General features: G+C 38.0%; 1 non-coding gene across 1 annotated transcript; it reads right to left on the reverse strand.

The window, feature by feature from the left end:
- Nucleotides 1-5,485: 5,485 nt before the first annotated feature.
- LOC113599686 (small nucleolar RNA SNORA31) lies at nucleotides 5,486-5,609 on the reverse strand. The gene has a single exon (XR_003420600.1). It is a non-coding gene; the product is annotated as a small nucleolar RNA SNORA31 (small nucleolar RNA).
- Nucleotides 5,610-14,164: the final 8,555 nt, after the last annotated feature.

Here is a 14,164-nt window from a genome sequence, read left to right on the forward strand (position 1 = left end):
TCAAATGTAAAAGTAAAGCAAATACTGATACCTACCTCATTACATTGTTAAGATAATTAAATGAGATAATATGAAGAACGCTTAACAAGATACTGGACACCTAGGAAGATTTCAGTAAGTCAGCCATTGTTTTATTGTGTATTATGTAGAGTTGTAAGTCTCTTCCAACTAGCCCTTTGTATGATATAGCTCATTAAAAGAAATTGAAGGTGCGAAGATACAAAGGAACAGTTAGCTGAGAGTGCTAAGTAGCTTTTAGCATCTTTTCCATTTCCTACAACTTAGGTCTTGTTTATATGTTGAAAATAAGATGGAGATTCCATCATTCTTTAGTTAATTGATCAGTGTAGATAGGTATACTAGTCTTAGCAGGTTTTTCAGTAGTTGATTTATTTTATATATTATAAAACTTACCTAATTTTAATTTTTAGTTGATATTTTCTTCATTAGAAAGTTTCCTGTTTTCTTTATTAGAATGGTATTTTTTATTTCTTTTTTAATTTTTTTTCTTTAACGTTTATTTATTTTTGAGACAGAGAGAGACAGAGCATGAACGGGAGAGGGGCAGAGAGAGAGGGAGACACAGAATCGGAAACAGGCTCCAGGCTCTGAGCCATCAGCCCAGAGCCTGACGCGGAGCTCGACCCCGCGGACCGCGAGATCGTGACCTGAGCTGAAGTTGGACGCTTAACCGACTGAGCCAGCCACCCAGGCGCCCCTAGAATGGCATTTTTTTAAAGAAAGAAACATGGATTAAGGTAACATGAAAAATAATGGAGTGTACAAAGGACATTTAGTTTACTAAGCATTTTCATATAAATTACCTCAAGAGAAGCATCTTGGATATATGAGATCCAATGAGTGAAAGAGTGAAACTTCCTTGTTAAATTCCTGATAGCAGCCTAGCTACAAAATACAGAGTTTAATTGTGAATAGCCTTTGTGTATTTAGTCAGGGTTCCCTATATATGTGTATGAATATATATGGAGAGAAGGAGAGGGAGAGATGTATTATAAGCAGTTGGCTCACATGGTTATGGAGGCTGAGAAGTCCAGACCCAGGAGAGCCATCTTTTATTCTATTTAGGCCTTTAAAAGATTGCATAAGACCTGCCCACACTGGGAAGGGCTATCTGCTTTACTCAGTGTATGGATTCAAATGTTAATTTCATCCAGAAACATCCTCATACACATACTCAGAAATTACGTTTAACCAAATATCTGGCCACCTTGTGGCCCAGTCAAATTAACACATTAAATCAACCATCAAACTCAAGCACCAGCTCTTTCATGCTAGTGCTTTCAACAGAGCTTACTTAGCCTTGAATCTCAAGAGGTCAAGGAAATAATCTGTGGCAAGATGGTAAAGTACTATCATTTGTAAAGGAAAAAACAAATACATAAGGAGTCAACAATTGAAATATCTATGAAGACGTGTGACCCTTCAAAGTCCTGCTTTGGTTTAGCCCAACCCTTTTTCATTATGGGTAGAGAACATACCAACCAAGGCAGCTGACACTTGGTTGACATGGTACAGGGTTTTGGACAGTATCCTCAATTTCCTCCTGGGGAGTTACGATTGTAAAATGGGATCCAAAGAATCTTATATAATATGATTTTGGAGTACAATCAATTAATATCAGCTAGGTCTCATATTTCTTCTAGTTTCATTATCTCCCCCACCCCCGATCCCAGGATCCTTCTGTTAATTAGGATAATATAACTCCAGTATGGCTTAAGGACCCTAAGATTTCATGCCTATTTCTTCTCAGTGACTCCTAAATCTGTATCTCCATCTTGGACATCACTTCTCAGCTCAAGACTCTATACCCAATATCTGACCCTTTCTTGTCACACTCACTATGCATCATGTAGGTAATGCAGTGATCCTCAATGAAACTGAATTCTTGATTAGGAAGCTTCTAAAGCTATTGTATAAAGTTCCAGGCAGTTGTAGAACACAAGAGACAGAAACTGCCCAAAACTTTGCCTGTGCCTTGGATACTTGAGATTCCTTTAGAGACAACTGTATTTGTGTTCTGGGGAAAATCAAGCACAAGTAGTGAGCACTTTTAGATATGGTGTTGGATGTGCCCTAATGCAAGCCCCTAGTGATCCCCTCCTCTTGAGTGTGCATGGAGACTGTGACTTGATTGTAACCAATAGAATATGGCAAAAGCAATGGGAGTTAATTGTATTTCATTCTATATGAGTCCATTTCAGTAGAGTCTGCTGGCCTGGAGGAAATAACTGCCATGTTGTGGGTCACTTGTGGAGAGGGTCACATAGTAGGGAGCTGTGAGTTACCTCTAGAACTAGAGGGAGACTTCCAGATGATAGCCAGTAAGAAATGGACGTTCAGTCCTACAAGAGCAAGAAAATGAAATCTGCCAACAACCTGAGAGAGCTTTGAAGTAAATTCCTCATTCAAGCCTCTAGATGAAGATACAGTCCCACCCATACCTTGGTTGCATCCTTGTGAGTCTCTGATGGAAGGACCCAGCTAAGCCATGCTGGACTCCTGATGACACATGAAAGCTGTGAGATAGTAGGTGTGTGTTGTTTGAAGTTGCTAAGTTTATGGTAATTTTGTTGCTCATCACTAGAAAACCAATACACACATGTAGCTCTAAAGAAATTTCCTATCTTGTGTTCCTGAGAAGATTTAAAAAAAAAAATTATTGAAGTATGAATGCACATCACAAAAATACAGTTCAGTAAAGTTATGCAAACTGAACACATCAGCACCCAAATCCAGAAACGGAACATTACCAGTCCTCCAAAATCCCTCGAGGAAGATTGGAATGCCAGGAACTAACTGGATGCAGGTGTTTCAGATGGAGAAGTTAAGTGCTGTGTGTATCGATGTTAATTGGGTAAAACTTTTAGTCATCTGTGTCTATGGAGTTTATATTTAGGGAAGATATTTTATAATCTGTATTTATTTTTGAGAGATCACAAGGGGGGCAGGGGTAGAGAGAGGGGGAGAGAGGATCTGAAGTGGGCTTTGTGCTGACAGGCTGACAGCAGTGAGCCCAAACCAGGAGATCACGACCTGAACAGAAGTTGGAGGCTCAATCGATCGAGCCACCCAGGTGCCCCAAGGAAGATTTTTTTTTTAAATGGAGATGTAGACTGCGTTGAATCTGAAAGTTGATGCTTGTTTTTGGGAGCTGTATGTATTTGAGGAGCACTGATTTTAGAGTCTGTATACTCTTCCTTCATCTCTGTAATGCTTCATAGCATGCCATCCACTTTCTTAGTCATTATTTCATTGTATTCTCCCAACAGCCCTGCTAACTAGGTTTGTCAGATATTCACCCTGTAAGTGAGCCTCAGTTATTCATTAGTGCTTAAACATGCTTGGTATGAATCTCAAAGTCAGTACTGATTCCCACATGGTAGGTGGGGACATAGGTTACTGGTTGGTTTAGGCTGACAGATTGATACCCATACTGCATATGTTAAATGTTTTGACTAGCACTCTTTTTCTACCTAGAATAAATACCTAGAATAAAATAATTTCAATCTGAACGAGTCCACGGAGATGATGTATTTCACATGTTTTCAGTAGTGTTCCCCAGACTTCATGGAGGAAGCAGTGGTAACAATGAAGGTGAAATGGGAGGTAAAAGAGAAGGTTGGAGAGAAGAAAACACCACACTCCATTCAGCTTCAACTTGAGCCATTTCAGTCTTGGCTCTTTTAAATATTGGTTTTGGGTAAGTTTTTACATGCAATAAAGGATTCTATTCCTTAAAAAAAAATCGAAAACCACTTAAGTATTGTAGCTCTACCATCTTACAAATTAAGACATTGAAACTTACAAAGGTTAAGTGACTATGAGAAAAATTACACAATTACATCATTAGATTGTAGCAAAATTTGGATACGAACTCAGGTTTTTGAATCTCAGACTTTTTCACGTGCTCCATCTTTGATGCCTACAGAGCACAGGATAAAGAACTATAAACATATATGTAAGCATATATAAACATAAGTCTAATATTATCTTAATATGTTTCTTCATGAATATGTATGCATATTTGCAAATTATTTGTTTATAGTGACCCTTAATTCGTGAAGAATTGACATGGCTTACAACAACACATTAGGAATTTGTAGGAGGGAAAGAAAGATGGACGTAAAGGCACAACATACCAGTACTAAGGTCTAGATGGTTGTACGGGTGGGCTATGGGTGGACTGTGAGCTTGGTAGAGGTCCGTGCCTAGGAAACCAATTCTGCACAACCTAGATTGGGTTTCTGGCATCTTGAAAACACATGAGATCAACAACTGACAGAAAAACACTTTCAGAATCTGGACAAACAAAAGTAACTGCTCCAGACTGTCAGCTCTTACCGTTCTTGATGTGCATAAGGCTTACTTATTTCCCTTTGCTCTAACATACTCAGACTCCAAGTGCCTGAACATAATGTGGAGAGTTAAAATAGGAGTGCCTCAATTCCCAAAGTGCCTTACATCTGTCAGTTTAAGAGGAAACCATGGTATTGCTTTAATGTGTGTGTGAGTGTGTGTGTATGCGCCCGCACACACTTTTATTAAACATATGCTTCCAGCAACATTCCACTTGGCAAGATCACAAGTACATAATAGCTACAAGCTGTAAAGAAAAAAATAAAAGAGAACTTAACCAGTGTTTTTAAAAATAAGATAAATACGACCTCCCCAGCTACTTTAAGCATTCATTTACACATTCATTGAGTGTGCACACTAGCTTTTCTTCTGTCTCCAAGTCTCTATTTATTCACTCCTGCCCAAAGATGAATATTGCAATTGTACATGGTGCAAACATTGGAAATCTGTGTTTACGTTTGTGTTTCCAACTGAATATGCTAATGGTGTTTAATCAGCAGTGATGTTGCTTTATATCAATGTTTTGTGCCACGTACAGCCTCAGTGATAATGTTGTGATAACCAAAATTTTCCCCACATCAAAACTTGGAGACCATCCCAGTTTTTTTTGAACAGCCATTTGATTTCAAAATATGATGAAATCCTTTAATCGTCTTCAGGATTATTTCTGTGTTTTCAGGAAGCATTCGATATCCCCTTAGTTTCAGTAAGGGGTGGAGGTGGGGCTTGAAACAGATTTGGCCCTTGCAGCAGTTCAGAGATTCTGGTATTCCAAACAAGCTCACCAGCTGTCTCAGAGGACCCGCAGGAGGAGGCTCCAAGGTTGGTGTTGCCGTAGAAGGAAATGGCTGCAGGCTACTTGGAGTGCGATTTGGGATACTCTGTGGTGAAATCCAGCAGCACGCTGGCCAGAAAAACAAGAATCCAGGGGCAGTTGAGTGTGATGGAGGTGGGAAATGACAAGCTTTTAGTCGCGAATTTACAGAACATATTTCTAATCCTCTAATAATCTAGCTAAGGCATGAGAGGGCCTGCACAAGATTTGATGAGTGTCTGACCCTAGGCAAAGAGCTACTCTGCAGATAAAGTATGTACTCTTTTTTTTGGCAGATATATTCCCTTATTCAATCTGGGCCACAAAGACAGAAAGTACACAGAGTTTGTTTCTTTTGTATCCTAATGCAAACCAAAAGAACAACAGCAAATTATTTAAGGCCTATCAGTAAATGCAGTAAAAGGTCATACTCTTGAGTCTTAAGACACACACATATCCCTCTCCTCTCAAAAAAAAAAAAAAAGTTAGAATAGCAACCCCAAACCCCAAACTTCCTTTTATAGAGTAGAAGTATTTCTTATCTTTGTGTATGTTCAAAGTTGGGACTGCTTTTTTTTCCCCCCCTCAGTGAGTCTGTGAGAACCCTGCTGGGCTTTTTTTTAACAGAAACATGACATACCTTTTAAGGAATACTGTCATCTGGAAAACAACCCACCCTTTGCATTTTAGCCTTGTTAAATTGTATCCAGATTCTCTTTAGTGCTGCTTCTCTCACAGGACATAAAACATTTTGGTTCTTAAACACTTACGAGAGGTACACTGCTTGAGATGTACAGATAGCTTTCATTAACACTAATGGGAGCTATGCTTCTGCAGGAGAGAATAGAGCCCGAAGATTTTAAATTATGCTTGATGCAGATCTTCCAAATGGAATAAATTACGAGGGATGCTTAGGGGGAAAAGGTCTAAATATCCCCTAAAGCCATAGTTTAATAGCAAAGCAATACTTCTGAGTAACGGAAGTGAAGTCAACAGTAATGGCTTTGCGCCTATCACCATGCTAAGTAGCTGATATTGACTCTTGAAAATTCTTTATTGGATTAGTACTGCACTTGAATTCCATTATTTTCCAAAGGACCTGAGAGATAGTTGTCTGTCTTGAATAGTCCACTAAAATGGATTCAGTTCAGTGCAGTTTTCAAGGCCATTTATCTTAAAATCAGTAAGTTTCCAATTGGCGAGCATAATACCAAGATCTTTATTTTTGTTTCTTAATGACCCATTCTGAAAATAGTGCTCCCTGAATCTTTCTTTTTGGGGCATATCTTTTATTTTGTTTTTTAAAAAATGTCTACATTTCATTTTTCTTTGAGAACTATTGCCCACATCTCTGAGATCACTGGAATTGTTTCCTATATTGTTCATTTTGTGACATATCTCCTGTCTTCTTATTTTAAAATTTGTCACATTTTCTTTTATTTGAGACTTTTTGTGTTGTGAATTATTACCTCCCTCCCACCCCCCAAATAACTGAAAAACTGGAGGATTTTTTTTGTTTTTTTTTTTTTCTTAATTTTATTTTTATTTACTTTTTTTCAATATATGAAGTTTATTGTCAAATTGGTTTCCATACAACACCCAGTGCTCATCCCAAAAGGTGCCCTCCTCAATACCCATCACCCACCCTCCCCTCCCTCCCACCCCCCATCAACCCTCAGTTTGTTCTCAGTTTTTAACAGTCTCTTATGTTTTGGCTCTCTCCCACTCTAACCTCTTTTTTTTTTTTTTCCTTCCCTTCCCCCATGGGTTTCTGTTAAGTTTCTTAGGATCCACATAAGAGTGAAACCATATGGTATCTGTCTTTCTCTGTATGGCTTATTTCACTTAGCATCACACTCTCCAGTTCCATCCACATTGCTACAAAAGGCCATATTTCATTCTTTCTCATTGCCATGTAGTATTCCATTGTGTATATTAAACCACAATTTCTTTATCCATTCATCAGTTGATGGACATTTAGGCTCTTTCCATAATTTGGCTATTGTTGAGAGTGCTGCTATAAACATTGGGGTACAAGTGCCCCTATACATCAGTACTCCTGTATCCCTTGGATAAATTCCTAGCAGCGCTATTGCTGGGTCATAGGGTAGGTCTATTTTTAATTTTCTGAGGAACCTCCACACTGCTTTCCAGAGTGGCTGCACCAATTTGCATTCCCACCAACAGTGCAAGAGGGTTCCCGTTTCTCCACATCCTCTCAAGCATCTATAGTCTCCTGATTTGTTCATTTTGGCCACTCTGACTGGCGTGAGGTGATATCTGAGTGTGGTTTTGATTTGTATTTCCCTGATGAGGAGCAACGTTGAGCATCTTTTCATGTGCCTGTTGGCCATCCGGATGTCTTCTTTAGAGAAGTGTCTATTCATGTTTTCTGCCCGTTTCTTCACTGGGTTATTTGTTTTTCGGGTGTGGAGTTTGGTGAGCTCTTTATAGATTTTGGATACTAGCCCTTTGTCTGATATGTCATTTGCAAATATCTTTTCCCATTCCGTTGGTTGCCTTTTAGTTTTGTTGGTTGTTTCCTTTGCTGTGCAGAAGATTTTGATCTTCATAAGGTCCCAGTAGTTCATTTTTGCTTTTAATTCCCTTGCCTTTGGGGATGCGTCAAGTAAGAAATTGCTACGGCTGAGGTCAGAGAGGTCTTTTCCTGCTTTCTCTTCTAGGGTTTTGATGGTTTCCTGTCTCACATTCAGGTCCTTTATCCATTTTGAGTTTATTTTTGTGAATGGTGTGAGAAAGTGGTCTAGTTTCAACCTTCTGCATGTTGCTGTCCAATCCTCCCAGCACCATTTGTTAAAGAGACTGTCTTTTTTCCATTGGATATTCTTTCCTGCTTTGTCAAAGATGAGTTGGCCATACTTTTGTGGGTCTAGTTCTGGGGTTTCTATTCTATTCCATTGGTCTATGTGTCTGTTTTTGTGCCAATACCATGCTGTCTTGATGATGACAGCTTTGTAGTAGAGGCTAAAGTCTGGGATTGTGATGCCTCCTGCTTTGGTCTTCTTCAAAATTACTTTGGCTATTCGGGGCCTTTTGTGTTTCCATATGAATTTTAGGATTGCTTGTTCTAGTTTTGAGAAGAATGCTGGTGCAATTTTGATTGGGATTGCATTGAATATGTAGATAGCTTTGGGTAGTATTGACATTTTGACAATATTTATTCTTCCAATTCATGAGCATGGAATGTTTTTCCATTTCTTTATATCTTCTTCAATTTCCTTCATAAGCTTTCTATAGTTTTCAGCATACAGATCTTTTACATTTTTGGTTAGATTTATTCCTAGGTATTTTATGCTTCTTGGTGCAATTGTGAATGGGATCAGTTTCTTTATTTGTCTTTCTTTTGCTTCATTATTAGTGTATAAGAATGCAACTGATTTCTGTACATTGATTTTGTATCCTGCAACTTTGCTAAATTCATGTATCAGTTCTAGCAGACTTCTGGTGGAGTCTATCGGATTTTCCATGTATAATATCATGTCATCTGCAAAAAGTGAAAGCTTGACTTAATCTTTGCCAATTTTGATGCCTTTGATTTCCTTTTGTTGTCTGATTGCTGATGCTAGAACTTCCAACACTATGTTAAACAACAGCAGTGAGAGTGGACATCCCTGTCGTGTTCCTCATCTCAGGGAAAAAGCTCTCAGTTTTTCCCCATTGAGGATGATATTAGCTGTGGGCTTTTCATAAATGGCTTTTCTGATCTTTAAGTATATTCCTTGGAGGAGTTTTTTTTCTATGACCCAAAGAGTCATTTCCTTTATTTCATTTCCTGTGACAGCACTGTCTTCACTTGAAAATTTTCTTTTGTCTTCCAGGGGAAATCAAGCATTATTTTAAATCAGTATTGATGACTTTTATGGGTAGGAAAAGGGTAGGGCACAGGGGTAGTGAGAGGAAGACAAGATATCATGCACCAGGAGAAGACGGGGTGACTGCCAAAAGACCAAATTGGCTGGTGAATTCATCGTGATTCACATCACATCTGAGATGTTCAGTATCCCAGCATTCACAGGAATCACATAAGTAATGCCAATCAAACTTAAAAAGACTGAAGTAGAGAACCCAGATAGACAAGTCATGAATATACAATGGGAGATACTATTTTCTAGAGTGGGATGGTGGTGCCTGCTCTTCAGGACACTTCTTTCACCTCTGGAATCAATGTAACCAGAAGCCAAATGAATAACCAGAAAGTTGTTCAGTAAGCATGAAATCAGCATAGAGGAAGAGGAAATAAAGAAAAATTAAGGATAATTCATCCAAGTCAGTTGATGCCCAGTGAATCATACCTTCTCTACAATAGGGTTATCTATGTGAGGGGTTCACATGCTTTGTATTCCTGATCACTCTCCCCAGGGTAGTCTGGAAACTACTACCAATCTCTGGGATGTTGGTTTCTATTTTTTTCTTCCATCTGACCATCTTCCTGTGGTTTATTCAGTCCTTCTTCTTTTTTTTAATACTCAGTCTTTCTTTAGACATGGTACAAATTCAATTGCAATGGCTCTTGCTTGTCCAATTACAGTTACTTTGATTTCACTTTTGAGCTTTTCTAAATTATTTTTTAAACATTTATTTATTTATTTTTGAGAGAGAGAGAGAGAAGAGGGTGGAGGGGCAGAGAGAGAGGGAGAGAGAATCCCAAGCAGGCTCTGCACTGTCAACACAGAGTCTGACAGGGGGCTTGAACTCACAAGCTGTGAGATTATGACTTGAGCTGAAATCAAGAGTCAGACACTTAACCAACTGAGCCACCCAGGAACCCCTAAATTTTTGAGATTAGTTAAAATCTATAGTTAGTGCAACCATCATATGTGCATTTTTCTAGTTCAGAGGCATATTTATTTTCTTCAGTTTTAAGTTCACAGAAAGAGAATGCCTTTCTGTTAATCATTGTATACTGCCACACATCTGCATTATGATACTCTAATAATTTTTTTGAGTGCCTATGATGGACTGGATACTCTGCTGGTGTTCTATGAAGTTCTAAAAGCAGTCTATTTTTATAGGTTAGGAAACTGAAGGTCACAAGAGGCTAAGAAACTTTCCCCCAAACCTTACAGGTATGCAAGAGTGAGAGTTGGGATTCACAGCCAGTTCTTTCTGGCTCTTTTCATTGTGTCCCTCAGCCTCCCATATTTTGTTTTTGATGTTTTGTTTGAAATTACTAAAATGGAAAGTGGCATGAAAGGTGGAAGAAGATACTGCTTTACTGTTTTCTTTTTAGTTCTTTTTGGGGAAACTAATGTCATCTCTTCTCTGAGCCTTACATTTATTTTAATTGTGTCTAGGATTTGGTTAGTATCCAAGTCTGCAATCAAAGAAAACGCAATGGAAAAATTCTGAAAAGATGAGGATGCAAGTTGCATATTTCCAAGTGAAGTAGGCCAATCTGGAAAGACTACAAACCAAATGATTCCAACTATATGACATTCTAGAAAAAGCAAAATTATGGAGACAGAAAATGATCAGTGGTTGCCAGGGGCAAGTGGGGGAGGAAGGGGTGAACAGGCAGGTAATTTTTAGCAGTGAAATTGCTCTGTATGATAATATCATGGTAGATTCATGTCATTATGCATTTGTCAAAATCTATAAAATGTGCAATACAAGAGTAAGCTCTAATGTAAACTACAGACTTCGGATGATAATGATATAACAATACAGGTTCATAAATTGTGACAAATGTACCATTCTGGTGGGGATGTTGATAAAGGGTGAGGTTCTGCATATATAGGGACAGGAGGTATATGGGAACTCTCTGTACCTTCTGCTCAATTTTGCTGTGAACCCAAAACTGCTCTAAAAATAGAAGTTATTTTTAAAAAGTGCAGTGGAAAGTAGCAAGATGAAGTGGGTGTTCTTTGGAAATGTTGCCTGCTCCCTCTTTGAATAGATGTAGCACATTCAGTTACACAATCACTTCTCTACCCTCATGAGCTTCCTTTCTCTTCTTCCACTCACCCATCCTCATCCATTTTCCTCACAAAACCTTCAGCAGAGAGTAAAGCATCTTTGTGTGCATTTGTGTGTTGATCTGCGGTTGTGGAAAGGAAGGGAAATATGATTAGTGTTTGGTCTGAATAAAGAAAGAATAGTTCTGGTTTCTCCCCTCTTTCCACATCAAGGTTGCCTTGGTAGAATTGGAGATCGTGAGGATGAATTGGAGGGGCTAGTAGCATAAAAATAAAATTCTTGAAATAATTGTGAAGAGCTACTTTCTTGTCACCTGGTATTTTTCTATCTCATAGTATCTGTTATATTTCATAAGCATTAATCATCAAGAAATACAACTCCTAGGAAGGTTTTTTTTTAATCCCCCAAATAACTCAGTCCTAGAATTTAAAGGCTCTATATGACATTTTATATGTCAAAGATTGCAGCTTCAAAAATCCATCAAATCAGACAGCTCACACTGTTACTGGAAAGGAACATTCGAATATGTGAGCAAGCTTAATGGCCTCTGCTGCCTTTTAAGAATATAAATGGACAATTCTTCACATGCACAGTGCTAAAATTAAATTAGCGGCATGGGATGGCAAATGGGAAAATAATGACATGAAACACCCAGGGTGCCTGCTACTTGCTCTGTGGGGAGGTGAAGACTCCATAGGAGGCAGAAAGAAAAAAAATAGGCTGGGCCATCTAGAGCATGTTCTATGGTTGGCATGGGCGAGGCAGTTGGGCAGCACTGACAGCTGGCCTGCAAGTTGAAGAGGATGGGAGAGTAGGAGGAACAGGCAGGCTTCACTTCAAGCTGTTTTGTGTGCATATGGCCACAAGCTGGCTCCCTGTCAATCTACTGCCCACACCCTCCTCTCTTCATCCTGAGTAAGTATCCATTTTGGAATGTAATCTGTCAGCCAAAGCCACTGGACATTAAGTAGTTGATCTGCTCAGACAGAATTTGTTCCAACTATAGAAAAAAAAAAAAAGGCAAAGGATATAGTGCTCTGGCGGTTTTTCCTTTATTGAGATACTATATTTCAGTCTTGTAATAAAACTGACCTCTTAGGTCAAGGCTGGTGAAGGACATTCCAGGATAGACAAGGATGGATTTCAGGAGAGACCTAGAATTTAAATCCATTTTAAATTTGAATTTAAATCTACCCAATCCATTTTAAACTAATTGTTTGCTGCTATTTTGTTAAAGATTATTTCTGAAAGCTATTGAGGAACACTGGGAATCACTAGGAATTCTATCTATCTCTGTGATACTATTTAACTATGCATAGAATAGTTTCTTAACACTTTAAAAAGAATAGTTGAAGAAGTAAAAAAAAATAATTGTTCAAATGGGATTTAACTAAACAGCTACAGACATCTGCACTCCATGAGAAGTATTAGAAAATTTTGTGCACATGTGTATATGAATGTGTAAGTATGTGTGTGTGTATTTGTTTTTGGTGGAATGATTGAAAAAGAAGCATGCCAAATAAATATGGTATTCATGTTGGTGACCTGTTTTTTTTTTCTATTTTAAATTCCAATATAGTTAACATACAGTGTTATATTAGTTTCTGGTGGACTGTTTGTTGAAAGGATAATGGCTGTGCACATGTTTGGTAGAAAGCTGTCAACATTTTTACTTGTGGTAATAAGACCACAGATTTGTACATTTTAAAAACATGGCTTTTATCATTTTCTCAGGATCCACATGAAGGAACAAATTGGGATCATTCACCAGTCATAAGCCAAGTGACTATTCATCTCAGTTCTGAATATATAGGTTTTACAAATTCTCTTTTACACAGGAATGCTACCCAAGAGCAACCCTAACTTTTCCCCACCCACACACTTCCAGAAATTCTTTTGAGATCCATAGAAAAGGGCCTTCTGTATTTACAAATAAACAAATTTACAATATATGTTGGAGGAACAATTCAAGCATATATTTTGAAAATAGGGGGAATAACAGTAAGCAAAGGTAAATTATAAATCTAACTGGAAATAGATATATATTTTAAAACCAGAGGATCACACTAAACAGGTGCATTTGGTAAGAGAGGGCATTACAATATCAGAAGTTCAAAAGGAGAATGGTATTAAAATTGTAAATCATTAAAGATAACTTTTATTATTTGAACTTTTAAGTTTCAGAATATGTAGCATAAAGGTGGGGATGTGCATTTATGTGGATTTCCCTTAAACCACCACACTGAGCATTTTTAGCCTGGCATAATTTAACTTTATAATTTAAAATAATTTGGTTTATTTTTCTCCCTGTTTCAGATCAATGGATCAACATTACTGCATTTATTTTAAATGGTGGCATGGGGAGCTCAGGTGATCTGTTAGCTGGTTCCAGAAAGAGTATTAGACTTTGAGAGAAGCTATGAATAAAAACTCCATTCTGTTGCCTCAGTGATTAGCTAAGCCATATTGTAATCTCATGGTTTACTACATGTGGGGCTGAGTGCTTAGTGCTTAAAAAAATGAGAGTGACTAAAATGTCTTTAGACAAGAACTGATTGGAGGGCACTTGTTGGGATGAGCACATTATGCAAGTGCTGAATCACTAAATTCTACTCCTGAAACCATTATTACACTATATGTTAACTAACTTGGGTTTAAATAAAATGAAAAAATAATAAAAGAACTGATATTTTCAAACATTGTGATCTAATATTTACAAAGTGTTAGACATCCAGGAGGTGGTAGTAGTGAGTAATGATTAAGAGTATGGACACAACCCAGGCAGAGAAGATTGATTACCTTTCCAAAACAGGAGGGACCTAAGTGGTTCAGATGTGGCAGATACACGAAGGCATCTAAACAAATGAGAGACATTTTTCACAGACTGATAATGTTAAAGTCAGCTGGAGGAGGCTACATCTCCTCGAACCCTAGATTGTCTCTTTGATTCATTGGAACAATATGACTATTGTAAAATATGACATCATGGAGACTTTTTCTGAAATCTGCAAGAGAGGGGTAAGGCATGATAATAGG

Source organism: Acinonyx jubatus, chromosome C1 (assembly GCF_027475565.1).
Source record: "Acinonyx jubatus isolate Ajub_Pintada_27869175 chromosome C1, VMU_Ajub_asm_v1.0, whole genome shotgun sequence".
Lineage (NCBI taxonomy): Eukaryota > Metazoa > Chordata > Mammalia > Carnivora > Felidae > Acinonyx > Acinonyx jubatus.